This window comes from Calypte anna, chromosome W (assembly GCF_003957555.1).
Source record: "Calypte anna isolate BGI_N300 chromosome W, bCalAnn1_v1.p, whole genome shotgun sequence".
NCBI lineage: Eukaryota > Metazoa > Chordata > Aves > Apodiformes > Trochilidae > Calypte > Calypte anna.
The window spans coordinates 16,514,115-16,530,644 of NC_044276.1; positions in this window are offsets into that span (position 1 = coordinate 16,514,115).

Sequence of the window (16,530 nt, forward strand, 5' to 3'; positions counted from 1 at the left end):
CACAATCTTTCCAAGATGCTCATCTGCTTTCCAGTATGTCTTCAGTTTGCCCGGAAGACTGTGGCCTGAAATGAGCTGTTCATAATAGACATTTCTGCCCTTCTACACCTTTCAGAGGCCATCAATTTCCAGAGTGTCAGGTGGCACATTCCCAATTTTGTTCAGAGCCAACAATGAGCAGCCTCAGAGTAGTTGTTAGTTTGATCTTCAGTGTTCCATGTTGTATCAGTCAGATTCCACATGGGTGGTGGAAACAGGGACTCATCTACCATGTCCTCTCCTATCTGTAGCTGTCTTTACAGCGGTTTAGAAGAGGTTGAAGCTTTTTCTGGCAGATAGTCATCAAGAGAAGTAACATTCTCTTAAGTCTGGCACAGGCACGAATGCTAAGGCCACAACCGTTGTTGAATTCTTCAGTGGCAACTGTCTACATCAAATGCCAGTTTGCTGGGTTCCCAGTTCCCTGAACTGGAAGACAAGGGTGGGGAGCAGTTTGAAGCCCCCATAATCCAAAAGGAGATTGTTAGCAACCTGCTGCACCACTTAGACATACACAAGTCTGTGGGTCGGGAAAGGATACATACAAGGGTATTAAGGGAGCTGGTAGAAATACCAAGCCCCTTTCCATCATATACCAGCAGTTCTGGCTAACCAGGGAGGTCCCAGTTCACTGGAGATTGACAAATGCGACTCCCATCTACAAAAAGGGCTGGAAGGAGGATCCTGTAAGTCTGACCTCAGTGCCGGGAAAGGTTATCTTGAGTGCCATCATGCAGTATGTGTGGGAAAACCAGGTTATCAGGTCCAGTCAATATGGGTTCATGAAAGGCAGGTCCTGCTTGACAAACCTGATCTGCCATGACAAAGTGACCAGCTTAGTGGATGAGGAAAAGTCTGTGGATAGTTCAATCTTGAGGAAGACTTCTTGCTTCATCCAAAGACCCCCTGACGACCCCTGTATATCTCCCCCAAAGAAGACTCCGCCCAGACTCTGCCTGTCATGAATATTAAAACGGCATGATGCAGTCCTATGAATATGTGGGAGAATCAGTGGACAACACACAGATTAATGTAATCCAAGTATTGTCGTTTATTGGGAGCAGCAGTAGCCCTTTTATACACAGGCAGGCAGATAATAATACAAACATTTTGCCGATTGGTACAACACATCTTTCGTATGCCGCAGTGCATTATCTAATGGGTTAAGTACAACTCTTTATGTGTTGCCTGTGAGATGATTTCCCAGCCTGTTATTCTTCTCTTCTACTGCCAACTCCCTTATCTTTTGCACATAGCTGATCTTTCAGTCACCTCGCAGCTGGGCCTCAAGACCCCCAGCTCACTCTGGTCAAAGCTGAACAGTCAGGATTGCTCACATATCCGTTTTGGTCCAGAAAGTCTCCCAACATGAATATGTATGTAAACCCACCTTCTTTTGAATATGCATAGAATTGTAATCAATAAAAGGTAATTCCAGAGCTTTAATTGTGTGCGTGAGGGATAGAGATTCTGCTGGTCCCCGCACCCAGCGCCGTTTTGCTTATTGCAATTTTATTAATTAAATTAAACTATTAACAGAATATTGAGTCCCGGTCATTTACAACACCAGTGTACTCTTTGCTGGGTAAAAACTAGCTGGATGGCAAGGCGCAAAGAGTTGTGAATGGAGTTAAATCCAGCTGGTGGGTCTGGAACAAGTGGTGCTTCCAGGGCTCAGTATTGGGCCAGTTCTCTTTAATGTCTTGTGATGGAGTGGATGATTTTGATCTGTAGAGGAAAGATGTTTTATGTGAAGTTGAGAGCTTAATATCAGGTTTGAAACACCACCCCCCCCCGGTTGGTCATGTGGGCACACACCAGGGATTGGTAGATGGGGTGGGGTTTGCTCACTTCCTGCTCTGCCTCCTCCACGTGCAGGTCCCACGTGGCAGTGAGTCCCAGGCTTAAAAGGGGGAAAATGAGTACTGGGGAGGGTTGTTAGTGTTTCCACAGAAAGTGATGTTAGGGGAGGTTTGCTTCATGGCTCATGCTGATAAGTTAAAGTCTGTAAGTTACTTGTGTCTGTATGTTTATATAGCTGGAATGGTGCAATCAACTGTTTCTACCTGCATCTGTATGTTTATAGCTGGGATGGTGTCATCAACTGTTGCTAATAGGCGTATAAGGAACTTGTATTTGTGATTACTTGATGAATCCCGGACAAAACTGAAACATGTCTTTATCAGTGATCTGGATGAGGGGATTGACAGCTTTGTCAGTGAGCTTGCAGATGGCACCAAGTAGGGTGGGAGCAATCTGCAACTACAGAGGGACCCCTATTAACAATTTGGGCAAATGATAGAATATAATTAGAGATAAAGTCAGTTTTAACATCTCTTGGCATTGATATCTCTGTTCTGGCATTACTCTCACTTCCCCCTCTCTGCCCTGAATGTCTTTTGCAGTTTCTTTTTCCCCTTCTTGAATATGTTATAGAGGCGGATCCAGCTTCCCATCTCTGCTCAGCCTTGGCCAGAGGTGGGGCCAGGATTGGAGCCTGGGTAGCTTCCAGCAGCTTCTCACGGGAGCCACCTCTGTGGCCCCTCCCCCCACACCGACCCAACTCATGGGGACTCGGGCACTGTGGAGTGCTGGTCCATGCTAGAGGATCACTGAACCTGTTGTTTTTGCCTGTATTTCAGGGATTCACACAGCAGTAGTTTACCATTGTGCTTTGATTTTTCCCACAGTGGGGCAGGAATCTCAATCATGTTTGCCTCTGTGTCTATAACAGGCCTATGTTATCTAAACACAAATGTTCTACTTGTCCAACACACAATGCTAAGCAACAATTAGAATTATGTGTTTTTCTACACCCCAGTTGCAAGTCACTTGAGGATGTTTACAGTCTTCCTCACCAATCTTCCATTATTTTCACACAGTAAGTCAAGTCCCCAACCTCCCCAGGCCTGGATGTGTCATCTCACATGAGAGTATATATTTGCTCAATGTCTCTGAGGAATGCAGTATCTCTGCCCTAGCACCTGGGACATGCTTCGACTCTGCAGGTCCTTTGGCACTGGGTGTATTGTAGCCATTGAGGTGTTGAGCCCTTCCCTAGGCCTCTCCGGGATGGAGGAAGAGAGGAAAGCTGTGCCTGGCATAGCACCAGCCCCAGGTGCTGGGAGACCCTGCCCTCTGAACATCAAGTGGAGCCTAGGACCTTGGCAGGAATAGGGCAGAGAGCAGGAGGAGCTCTTGCTGGTCTTCTCCCACAGGCAAAGCCCTTTAAGTCCTATCTTAGAGTACCACCATGGGCTGAAACACTGACAAAATCATGATTGCTTGGGCTTAGGAGGGGACAAATCTTTGGCTTGGGCATATGGAGCTCCACGTGCTGTGTCAAGGGGATGATACCTGTGCTGATCAGCTGAACTGGTGAGGACCTGGCTGTGTCCCATCCAGGTAGCCAGAAGCAGGGCTCCAGGAGAAGTTAGAGGTGGCCAGGTGCTGTCTCCCCATCCCTGCTGTGGGTGCAGGAGTCCCTGGTCCCCAATATTGATCTCTGTCTCTATTAGGGACAGTGGGTTCCTGAGTGCTGTAAGAGGTTAAGCCCTGCTGCAAGTTGGCTGGGCTCCCAGCAGGCAGGAGCTTCCCTGGGAGGCAGAGCTAAACACAGCCAAGAAAACCACCAAAGGCTATTGATGGGGTCATGAGGAGCAGTACTGTGCTCCAGCTGCTCCTTGTCCCAGGCAGCCCTCTGGGAGGATATACGAGGTCCCAAGGTATATTTGGACATGCTTTTGGGCTGGGCTAGGGAATCCTGGCATTTCCCCGCACAATGATTCAGGTGACTGTATCTGGCTTGGCAAAATGAGGTGCAGCCCCTTGTGCTAGGTGTGTGTACTACTGGCTAGTCTTGGCATCACCTGGTGACTGGCACTGAGATCTAGGCTGGGATGGATTTGTGGTGTCAGCATGTTAGCCTCTCCTGATGGACCCATTTTCCTGAAAGTCAGCTGCTGTTGGGGAGCAAAGGGATCAGCCTGCCTGCATGAGGATTCGGGAAGGGCTGTGACTGCAGAGGGACATGGGAAGGAAACTGCATTATTTGTCCCAGCATGGACATGCACAGGAAGGATATAGCTTTCTCTTGCCACATCATGCTGACTCTTGCTGCTGGTTGCTGATTTTGCTTTCCGACAGTTGACTATGGTGCCACGCAAGTTGTGGTATAAATCTCCCCCAGGGATGGAGGAGACAAGCAGCAGCCTGGTGGAAGAGTTCTCCAACTTCCAGGCAGGCAGAGCACAGTGTGTTACCACCTCAGCATCTGCCCACAGCTGCAAGTGTTCATCTACTTTTCTACCTGCCTTTATGTAGTCCCCATGCTAGCTGCCAGAAGGAGCTGATCTTTACAAAAGACTTTTTTTTTGAGGCTTTGGACCAGAGTTTTTTTATGCTATATGTAGAATCCCAAAAAGAATATTTGTCTCAAAACAGCTGCCCTGACAAAGTGGACACTGTGCTCAGGTGGAGGCCTCATTCGATAAGCCATTTGGAATCTGTTCTCTCAAGGAGAGACCCTCATTTGGGTAACCACCCTGATAAACAGGGCCCTATTTTTGCAAGAGCAGCCTCTCCTTTAGTGGCCATCCCAATAAGCTGAACACTGGCCTTGCAAGGGGAGCTCTGTTTGGTGGCCACCCTGACAGGCAGGACACTGTCCTTATTCGATAAGGGACAGGGGCAGGCAAGCTGCACCCTGCAGAGGCAGAGTGACATCTTGTGTCTGCCCTGGGTAAAGCCACTGGAGCGGGTGCATGAGCAGAAATAAGGGTTATTGCTGTGTCATCCCATCTGGAGGGGTCCAAGTGAACACCTGGCTTCGCAAGATACGCCAAAGCCCCCCCTTGAAAAAGTGGGGTCAGGCGGCATAAAAGGCATGCTCAAAATGCTGGATGCTCACCTGCCATCCAAGGACCACAACTTCCTACCAAGATCATCACTGGATCCAAGGGTGGTGATATCTTCTCTATCTCTTCTTTATCTTTGCCTCTCTCTCTCTGTGTCTCTGTTTCTAACCTTATCTTAGCACATGAGGGTAACATAGTTTCTAACTTTGTTAAGTTTTACTCCCCATTGCTTTGTTGAGTTTTGTTAGTTGTAACCTGTTCTTTTGACAACTTCCTTAAATTTTGCTAAATTGTAATCCATTGTTTTGAAAGTACCTTCCTTTATAATTCTGCTAGTTGCAATCTGACATGCTTTATAATCTCACTCACTTTTAAGTAAAGTTGTGTTTTAATACAAACCTCCTGGGTAATAACCTTACTCCTGAGTACCGTGCAGAGAATTCCCAAACTTAATATTGCTGAATGGGTTGTTAAAAGAGATTAATTAGAGGAGGGGGAGGATTGGGCCCTGAATCTCCCTGGGTCAATCCCCACTCTGGGGAACCCTACCTGTGTCCACTCAGTGGAACGTAGAGACGTGCCCACTCCATGGGATGTGGTATTTTGTTTGGCTTCCACATCTGGGGAGCTGTGCTCATTTTGTGAGACATGACAGTGCTGCACCCACCTTGTGGGGTGTGACACTATGGCATTGATTTTCCCTGATGCAAGTGTCACATATCTGTTCTGGCTGGTTGCTCGTGGGGCCCTTCCCTGACACTGCTGGCAGGGGCTTTTGGGCTGGCTGGCTACTGGGGACTTGACATGAGTGTCTGTTAATTACAAATCTTATTGGAAATGAAATGAAAGAACAGCCTGTTTCTTGAGGCATGTGAGGTCAGGCAGTGAGCCCAGTGTCTGATTTGCTGAATCTGATTTCCTGCTGGCAAGATGACAGGATTCAAAACTTGCAGGGTGCCAAAAAGGGGGTACACTTGGGTGTTTGGTGCCTTCGAGGATTTTGTTCATCTTCCTGGCCCTGCTGTTTCCAGATTCAGAGCAGCACTTGTGGTCAGGATGCCCAGCAGGACAGATTGCAGCTTTCCTCTGGATGGCCTCTACAGTGAGCCCCTGGTCAAGGGCTGCATGGGGAGGAAGATGGGAAGATGAGGAGGGCATGGCCCCCAGGGATGGGCAGTGTTTTGTCCTTCACCTGGAGATTCCTGGGCCAGCAAAGCTCACAGGCTACCCCTTCGACAGATGGGCTGAGGATGGAGGTGCCTGAGAGCTCCTGCCCACTCTGAAGGTCTTATGCCATGAACTGCTGCCCACGCTGAATCTCTTTGTCCCCTTCCAGGCATCAAAGCTGTGGTGTTGGAGGATTATGACCACAGGGAAGCTGTGTTGCATCTGCAAATCTCCTTCATACATCAAGAGCACCTAGAACCATGTGAGTGCTGTGCACATCAAAGGACTGCTGTCTTTGTGCTGGGGGCAGCCAGTGGGGGGGCCATCATGGCTCAACAGCTGTCAAGCTCCCAGCTGCTGCCTTCCCTGCTGGTCATCTCTTATTGGAAGAAAGCAATTGGAAGTTCTTCTTGTCTGCAAGGCCAGAAAGCATCCTGTGCTATGGATGAAAGGGACAGGAGGTGGACATGAGACCACCAGCTAGCTGGAGGCCCACAGGTTACTAGTGATCTGCAAGCCATGAAGTAGTCACCAAAAAGCAGCAGGGATCTGTTTGTATGCATAGGTTTTCATACAGGAAGGCATGCAAAAAGGTAATAAATATGAGGATTCACTGCTTAGCTTAAAGTTTTTGTAGTTTAAATGGAAATCAAGGTAATAACACTGCCTGAGATGGCCTAGATGTACTTGGCCTTTGGGTTTGGGAGGTTAGGAGAGGCTAAGCCTCAATGTGACCCCACAGACAGGCAGTGCCCTCCTGTCCTTCTGGTAAGCATCTGAATCACTTCAGCCCTGCGTCTCCCCCTTTCCTTCCCCTCAGAGCCACTGTGCAGACTGAAGAGCTGCAGAGGTTTGAAGACACACTGTGATGGTGGGAGCCATTCCAAAGCAGCCACACCGTTTCTGCCTGGCTAACAGGTGTCTTCAGATAGTTGCGCTGACAACTTCCTGCTGTGGTACTGAGAAGTTAATCCAGAATGTAGTGGGGTTCTGCTGCAAAGAGGGGGGGGAGGGGGGAGGGCATCCAGGAAAGGCTGCAGTATGGTTACACAGAATCATAGAGGGGTTGAGGTTGGCAGGGACCTCTGGAGGTCATCTTGTCCAACCCCTCTGCTCAAGCAGAGCCATTTCCCAGGACCATGTCCAGATGGCTTTTAATTATCTCCAAGGATGGAGACTACACAACCTCTCTGGGAAGACTGTTCCAGTGCTCGGTCACCCTCACAGTAAAAAAGTATTTCCTAATGTTCAGACCAAACCTCCTATTTTCCAGTTTGTACCTGTTGCCTCTGGTCCTGTCACTGGATACCACTGGAAAGAGCTTTACTCCATCTTCTTTGCACCCTTCCTTCAGGTATTTATATACATCAATAAGTTTGCCCCCTGAGCCTTCAGATCTCTAGGCGGAACAGTCCCAACTCTCCCAGTCTTTCTTCATAGGAGAGATGCTTCAATCCTTTAATTATCTTAGTGGCCCTTTGTTGGGAAGAGCGCAGTGGACAACATGCAGATTAATATAATCAAAGTATTGCCGTTTATTGAGAGCAGCAGTAGCCCTTTTATACACAGTCAGGCTGATAACATAATATAAGCATATTGCTGATTGGTACAACACATTCTTCATATGCCACAGGGCTCTATCTAACTGTTAAATACAACTGTTTATGCGCTGTCTATGAGATGCTTTCCCATCCTGTTATTCTTCTTTTCTGCTGCCAACTCCCTTATCTTTTGCCCGTAGCTGATCTTTTAGTAACCTTGCAGCTGGGCCTCAAGGCCCTTAGCTCACTCTGGCTAAAGCTAAATAGTCAGGATTGCTCACATGTCCATTTTCTTCCAAAAACTCTCCCAACAGCCCTTTGCTGCACACGCTCAGGTGTGGACTCACCAGTGCTGAGTAGAGGGGAAGGATCCCTTCCTCAACCTGCTAGCAATACTTTACCTGATACAGCCCAGGATACCATTTGCTGCTTTTGTGGCAAGGGCACATTGCTGTTTCATATTCAACATGGTGACCACCTGGACCCCCAGGGTCTTTTATGCCAAGCTGCTTTCCAGCTATTCAGCCCCCAGCATGTGCTAGTGCATGGTTATAGATTTCATCACTCCTTTTCAATGAAATCCCTATGCTCTACCACCCTGACCTGCCACATTCCCATCCCCATCACGGGGGTCAAAATACCACATGCAGCCTTGCTCTCCAGATGGCCTTGACCCACTTGGAGAACCACTTCCCCTATTGCATACCTGTCCCTAAGGTTTTGCTATGCAGGAGCAGGCAGAGCTGCAGGGACAGGCTGTTTGTTAGGCTCTGGAGCTCCTCAGCCTGCCAGTGGCTTTTCCTGCATCTCCTTGGCTCTCACAGACACTGCAGTATTTATCATGGCAGAAAAACTCATGGAAAAATTCTGAAACTGGTCTGAAAATCAAAAGTGAGGTCCCATGTAGCAAGGAGGTCAAGCCCTCAGGGCAGGCAGGAGTGGGTGGATGGTGCAGGAGCCCATGGTGGGTGCTGCAGCCCCTGGTACCACCCATCTGCTAGTTGAGGTGGTGGAGGTCTCTGCTCCAAGCCTGCAGAGCTAAGTGTGATGTTAGGTGGGGTTCCCAACCCTGTCATTGGGCTGTCAGCATAGGGCACCAGCCCTGCCTCATTTAGAGCATGCAGCTGAGGAAGGGCTTCTTGGTGAGCATTTGTTGCTGTTGCCCAAAGCAGTGATTAGAGGCCTAAGCCCCTGGGACTGGTCTAACCTCTCTGACTCCTGCACTCCAGAACAGCACAAACACGTCAAGTCCCTGGCAGAGGGCAGGGCCCCTTCTCCCCACTTGTCCCCAGTAGCCTCCAGCCTAGCTGGAGACTATTCTCCATGCCCAGGCTGGGAAGGAGGTACTGATCCTGCAGGTGGGTGATGCCACAGGGTTCCCTGGAGAGTCATACCAGCCTGATTCCTTTCCCCATCCCCCTAGAAGAAGATCTTAGTGGGGCTGTATGGGAAGCTGCCCACATCCTGGCGCATCCTTGGTGCCCAAAAAGCTGGACAAAGCTGGCAAAGTCCTGGGCTGATCTTCGTCCTCCTGCTCTCTCTTTCCAGATGCTACATTGCAGTGCACCCCATAGTGGAGGACTCACCTGGACATCCTTGTAATGAGTTAAATAGGTTTGTTCACTGGACAGGATGTATTAATCACAGATTGTCAAGCAACTCTAAGTCAACATACTCTTGCTAGACAACCTTGAAATTCCAAGATAAGGAAGACTGCCGGCCCCTATCCCACTACCACCAGGAGGTAAAAGAAGACCCCCAGCAACAGAGGTACACATGCGCAGAGTACCAAGCTGAATGCCTCGTCAGCAGAAAATGGAAAACATAAAAGACGGGACTAGAATTTACTGCTTGTGGCAGTTGGTGGAGCGGAGACTCCCCTGCCGCCCAGCGCTGATTTTGCTTTTTGCCTTGCTTGCTGTAATTAATAAATTTGATTGGCTATTCATAGTGCTTGGTAATGTGTGTTTCAATCTATAACATCCTGAGAAGAGGTCTAGCTCCTATCCCCTGTCCTCACAGTGTGACCTGTGGCATTTTACAGTTCCTCTTCTGCTGCTGCATGGGCTGTTCTGACTACAGATCCACTTGAAGTCCAGGCAAGTAAGGCTCCACGCGGCACATCCATGTGGAGACATCCCTGCCCCTGGAGCACAGCACAGACCCCAGCTTGTCCCAGCCCAGTAGAGAGGTGTCCTCACAGTGCTGCACTTACCATGGTATCCTCATAGATACTTGAGACAGATCAAGCGCCAGAAAGTTTACCAGGTCTCCATCTTTTCCCATCTCTCCAGCTCTTCCAAGAGCACAGGGCAGTGGGCAGGCAGGCAGCCATCAGTTACCCTGAAAAGCAAACTCAGGAGGGGGGGCGAGATCGCAAATGAACTCACTGGGGTGGTGGTGGAGTGGACATCAAGTGTGATGGGGACCCTGGGTGGGCTACCCTGAACAATGATGATAACTTTGAGGATGGTCTGCTGGTGGAAGAACTATCCCTGTGTGGCTCTGCTCAGCACTTCTCCCACAGTGGGCTGTGGGTGGTGGAGCACTAGTGTGAGGGCAGTCTGAGCCACAGCCCCAAGGCCAGCAGAGAGGATGCTCTGGGTTTATGCTGTGCCAGTTTTGGTAGCAGGGAAGGGGTCCCCTCTCCCAGGGATGGCTCATGTAAGCAGCTGGAATAGCTCTCCCTGCTCCAAAATGCCTGGCCTTGCCTTAGGGCATCAGTGAACAAAAAGATTTTCACCTCTGCGATTAACGTATTCAAGAAGGGGAGATCCACAGTAGTTAAGAGCAGGGCAGAGAAGGGTGAGGTGAGAGAAAGCAACTGGTGGAGAAAGAACAACACCAGAGGAGAGCAATGTCAGAGCAGAGAGGTCAAGGCTGGTGAGAAAAGAGAGAAGGTGCTTGAAGAGATTTTTCTCTACATCCTGTGGTGAGACAGCAGCCTGTCCTCTGCACTTATGGAGGACCATGGCGGTGCAGGTGCTGTGGACCTGCCACCCATGTGGAATCCTGGTAGAGCAGCTGTGGATCTTCAGCCTGAGGAGTATCACGGAGCAGATGTTGTGGACCTGCAGCCGTGGAGGGGACTGCCACTAGCTTTTCTGCAGTTCTGGGGTGCCTGTGGCATGTCCTCAGGGTGCTCTAAGTTCTCAGAAATGTGTCAGACCCCAGAGGTTTGCAACCACTCTGGCAGCTCAGGAGCTGCCTGTGATTCCTTCCTGCTTACCAGCCCCTTCTGACCAGCTCCCTGCCTTCATTGTGTCCTGCTGGCTGAGTCTGCAGCAGGCTTGTGCCAGAGCTGGCATGCTCCTCTCCTTCCCTGGCACATTCCATGATGCAGGGATCCTCAGGGACTGGTGGTAGAGCTACCCTGGCTTCTTGCTGCTTGGAGCCAGGATGCACTGTCCATGAGGCACAGCTCCATCCCTGCCCATATGCCCTTTATTGGTGACTGTCCCCAGCACTACTCTTGAAGAGTAAAGCCCTCCAACAGCTTCCCTTGGTTTTCCCAGCTGGTCATACCAGCCAGCTCCATCAATTCTTTTTTGTAGCTTCCAGAAGGGAAGGTGTCCCCCTTGAAAAGGGGACATCTTTAAAAGGAATCTACTCTACCCCCAGACCTTATTTAACCCCAACAAGACTGTGGTGAAAATGTGGTGACATATGACTTCCAGGACATGCCAGCCAACCACGTGCCCTTCCTACACCACCGCATCTTCCTGGTGCCTGTGGGGGAGGAGGAAAGGGCAACTGTGGTCCCCAGCAACCCATCAGGCACTGGCCCACCCCGTAGTGTCCTCTGTTACCTGATGCACCTAAGGTAGGGCATGCCAGGAAGGATGGATGCCTGCCCCAGGGTCACCCCTGGTCTCCTCTCCCAAGTGAGCCTGCCTCCCCCAAACCTGCAGGCCCTCCTGACAGAGTGGGAGGATGGCAACCTGACCCCCTGGCCCTGGGGAGGAATGGGAACTGGCTGCATTTTCAGGGAGATCAGAGCTGCCACCCCACCTGAGGGCAGCAGTCTGTCCCTCTGAGGGCAACTAGAGAATGGCCACTTTTGGCCAGGAACCAAAGTAGGCAAGAGTGTTATGCCTCCCACCAAGGCTGTTCTACTCTTGCCAGGGAGCCTGAGGTCCTTCCACCCTGCTCTTGGCTCCACTCAGGTTTCACAGTTCCAAGTCAGGAAAGATTTACCTTCATGATGACATCTGGTTGCTTTTCTCATGCAAGTTGATTGAAGTTGACTCTGGGATCCCCCATAAACTGAAATCCTTTACAGAGATGCCAAGGAACCCCTGTTACTTGCCCCGAGCCTGACCTCCATCACCTGGGGCCACTGGGGAGCCTCCAGCCCAGCACCTCAGGGAGAGATAAATAAAGGGCCAGCAAGGAAGCACCACCTTGAAGTATCACCCTCCCTGTGTGCCCCTGTCCTCCTGAGCAGCACAGACACTGTGCCCATGCCCTGATGCAGGGTTGAGATCACCAAGGGGGCTTCACCAGGAGGGGAAGGGGCTTGGGAGCAGCCCCAGCACTCCAGGGACATACCCAAGCTTTCTACCAGCGCTGCTCCCAGCTTAGAGATGTGGCTGAAGCTATAGGGGGAAGTGAGGAGTTGAGCTGAGTGCTCTGGGTGAGGCTGGCAAACCAGTCCTGGAGTTGGGAGCAGAATGTGCAGAAGAATTTGTATTAGTATTTATTGTCACTGGGAGCTTGTGTGGAGGATCAGAGGTGCTGTTCTGTTCTTCCTCTTACCCTCTTGGTGCTGGATGAGGCCCCTGGCATCAAAGAGGCTGCACTCAGCAGCACAGGGCTGCCTAGGTTGCAGCAGGGCTGTGGGGGCTGTGAGGGTGACCAGGGATGGGGACAACTTGGGGTGTGGAAGGAGAGGGTGACCCATTTCTTGGACAGGGTGCAGTTCCCATGCTAGGGCTTTGTTAAAAGCCCTGGGAGAGGCTGAGAGTTGCTGGGCACCAGCTCTGTGGGGCCATCCCCACTTCAGACAGCTTGGGAAGGCCTGGACTTGCCCTTACACCCCTTTAGGGCAAGCCAAAGCCCAAAAAATCTGTGACTGGTAGGGAACTGGCTGTTGCCATGGCTCCTAGGGCTAAGAGGTGTGGCTATCCCATGGATGGGGATTTGGGGCTCTCTGTAGGAGCCCTTCCAAGCAGGAGTCTCAGGAGCCCACATGTGCTGTGGATCTGTGTCGTAGAATGCTCTCGAATGTTCCCGAAAGGTAGGGGGTGTAACCCCTTTGCCGTGCCCAACCCCATGTTTGAGGGGCCAATTAGATCGGCCTACAATCCTGTGCTACCTGCACCAGGGATTCGCTGTGCTACAGGTAAACACACCGGGTGTCCAATAAAACGTTATGTTAATGTGTGGTGGCGGGAGTGTGGTCACAGAAACACTATATAAGAAAAAGTTACTGCGCAATAAAGTTGAAGCTTCTTTATCAGCCATATTGGTTGTGTTAGTTTTCCCTCACCGTTTCCCAACAAGTGGCACCCGAAAGGTGAAAAGGACCTGAACAATCAAAAAGTCTGAAGAGTTTTGAAAAAAGTTTGAAAAGTTCTGAAATCGACAGGCACACACCGTGGAAGATCGATTTTCGCCAGGAAAGCCTTGTGGAGGACTGACCTGTCGATAGCAGCGATCGCCGTCTGTGAAAAATAAGGGTTTAAAATTGTAGTTTATTGTTTTGTTGAGTGTATCTTTCAGCTTAATAATGTTTGTTTGGTCAGTTTGTTCAGATAGCATGTTGTATCCTGTTGTTTTGGGGTGTATTTTTAAGTTTACTTATAAGGAAGAAAAGCCAGAAAAACAGGAGGAGGGGCTGACCACAGGGGCCCGCGAAACAGGGACGTCACGTGACCATTCCCCTCAGCAAGAGAGCGAAGCCCGCGAAACGTGAAACCGTTCTCCTCGGCAACAGAACGAAGCCCGCGAAGCAAGAACCAATGCTGGGGGAACCCACAGGATGGGAACCCATGACAAACTGATGGGAGACTGAGGGAGAAGGGCTTTATGAAAAGTATAAAGGGCCGGCTTTACCTTATTGAAGGTGCGAGCTGGTGGTGGGGCTACGGCTCCCCGGCCGCCCAGCGTGCTGCAGCACGCTGCTTTACTTACATATCTCTCAATAAAAAGTTTTTAAACATGTCAGCGTTTCTGACACCGTCCGGCAAATATTGCCACTGAAACAATTGGCAGGAGCGGGTGAGTCCAGAGAGGTACCGATAACCAGTGCCGGGAGACAAAAGTTCGTCTTAACGCAGGTGTAGGAAGGCAAACTGTGCCTAAGCAAACATCGAATGAATTTCGCTCAACATCCGGAAGAAGGGGCTACGGGCTTTTAGTTGTAAAAAAGGCTGCATTAAAGGATGAAAGTCTGCATTAAAACGCTTGTAAAAAAGGCTGCACTAAAGGTTATAAGTTGTATTAAAAAGTTGCATTTAAGGGACAGATTAAGCGCGTGCACAATAGAGAGCGAAGTAACCCTAGAATTACACATAAGTTTCTTACAGAAACGTTTAGTAAAAGTTTTAGATCTTAAGAAAGATCCGGCGGCACTTTTAGAATATGGCCACGCGCACCAGTTGTTTACCGAGCCTTCTAAGTTATTTGATGAGAAAGAATGGAAAAGCTTGGGAGATATTTTGTGGTATAAGGTAATAGAAGAGGATAAGACCTCTCGTAAGTTAATGAAACAGTGGCATACAGTGATTACTTGCTTGAAGCGTTATCAAACAGAGAAGAAAATCGCCGCTGTAGCCTCAGCAACCTTAGAAGGGCAGCCGATACCAGATTTGCATCAGTTAGGGGTTGATTACGATCCATGTCCCCCAACGGGAGATAAAATAATTGTATAGACTGCTCAAAGTTCCAGTGAAAGTCTGGTACAACCTATTGCCCCCCCGCTCCCCCCCCCCCCGAAGTGTGCGGCGCCGGCCATGCCGCGCCACGCGGCTTCGGAGGCGGACAGGGAGCGAAAATGTCTGCTCTGAGCGCCGGAAGCGAAGCAGGAGGAAATGGTATACCCCGCATCTTCCGGTGTGGGCGGTCCTGGTCACCGGTGGACACCGCCTTCCGCACCACCCCCTCCCCGATGGCGCAGCCCTCCTCCTCCGGGCTAGGCGATCCAACGGCACCGCAGGCGGCTCCCCCCGCAGCGCCGCAAGCAGCCGCGTATAATCAACAAGAGCTTGCTGCAAATAAGCCGCGGTCTAATGATACATCACGTCTTAGCTCCATCTTAAGAGTTAATTGGTTGCGATTACAGGAGGAGGCTATCGATAATAAAGATTACGACTTATCTTCAGACATAGAAGCCCTCCCGCACGCTTTCCCTGTTCAATATACAACAGATGATCGGGGAAATGTAGAAGCAGCCTATAGCCCTTTAAATTGAAAATTGCTAACACAACTAAGAGCCACCGTAAATGAATGCGGGTTGCATGGTGAACCAGTCAAGCAAATGATAAGTTATATCTTGGGGTCAGGATTGTTGCTTCCAGAGGATATAAAGGGAATTATGAGAATGATTATGACTTAGTCAACCTTACTGTTATGGCAAGCCCATTGGCAAACATTATGTCACAGATTTGCAGACATTCCTAGGGAACAAAATGACCCCCTGTATGGGGTAACAGTGAATCATCTTATGGGTTGTGGACAGTATGCTAATTTTGAGGCACAAGCAAGATTAGGCCCACATATAATAAGAGAGTCCATGAGACTTGCGAGGGAAGCTATGAATAAAGTTAGAACCACACCAGTAGTTCCATCTTATATGTCAATTAAACAAGGCAGAGATGAGCCATTCTCACAGTTTGTAGATAAACTCATTGATGTTATTAACCAGGCTTGTGTACCGGAGTACATGAAAGTTGCATTGCTCCGTCAGTGTGTCTTAGAGAACAGCAACACTCCCACAAAAAATGTAATTTCCTCTATGCCATCGGAAGCATCAATTGAGGAGATGCTGGAACGGTTAGCTAAAATGCTAGTAGGGACTCAGACAATGTTAATTGAGGCAATACAGGATGTAGGGAAAGATATGGTGCAAGCCCAGCACCAAGCCTTTACAGCCCAACAGCAAGCCCACCAGCAAGCCTTTACAGCCCAGCAGCAAACTTTTGCAGCCCTAGCCCCGCTACGTCCTATCGACACCAAACAGCTACAATGATCAACCAGCAAATGTTTTCGCTGTGGACGCAATGGACACTTTCAAAGCCAGTGTCGTAAATCCAGAGTCTGGCGTCAGCATTGCAATATGGATAGTCATGCCACTGAAGCCTGCAGACACCAGGGAAACTGATCGAGGAGCGTGAGAAGCCATGGCGCGAAGACCCCAACTGTGGCTCCAGTATGGTCCCTTCCAAACAACTCCAGCCAGCTACTTCCCTCCAACCAGCAACCAGCGGGAGCCTTGGGCTGGACCTGGCAACCGCAGAAGATGTGACTTTTATTGACAGCAAGCCCTAAAAGATTCCTACGGGTATCACCGGTCCAGTGAAATATGAGGGAAAGCCATGCGGAGCCCTCTTATTAGGATGATCGTCTGCTGGACTTAAGGGTTTGTTTGTCTTGCCAGGAGTAATAGACACTGACTATACCGGAGAAATTTGTATTGTAGCTATGACTTGGACACTGCCTATGATGATCCCAAAAGGAACTCGAATTGCCCAATTAGTTCCAACACAAAAATTAACTGACGCAGCAGCCGCCTCTTCAACAGATCCCCGCCGAACAGCAGGGTTTGGCTCTACAGGACAAATGGCCCTACCATGCCTCCCGATGGATCAGCGCCCCAAAGTACTGATTTTGTTAGAGCATCAACAGGACCAGTGTCGCCTTACAGCATTACTGAACACAGCAGCGGACATCATTATTGTGGATGAGCAGCTGTGGCCTCGTCACTG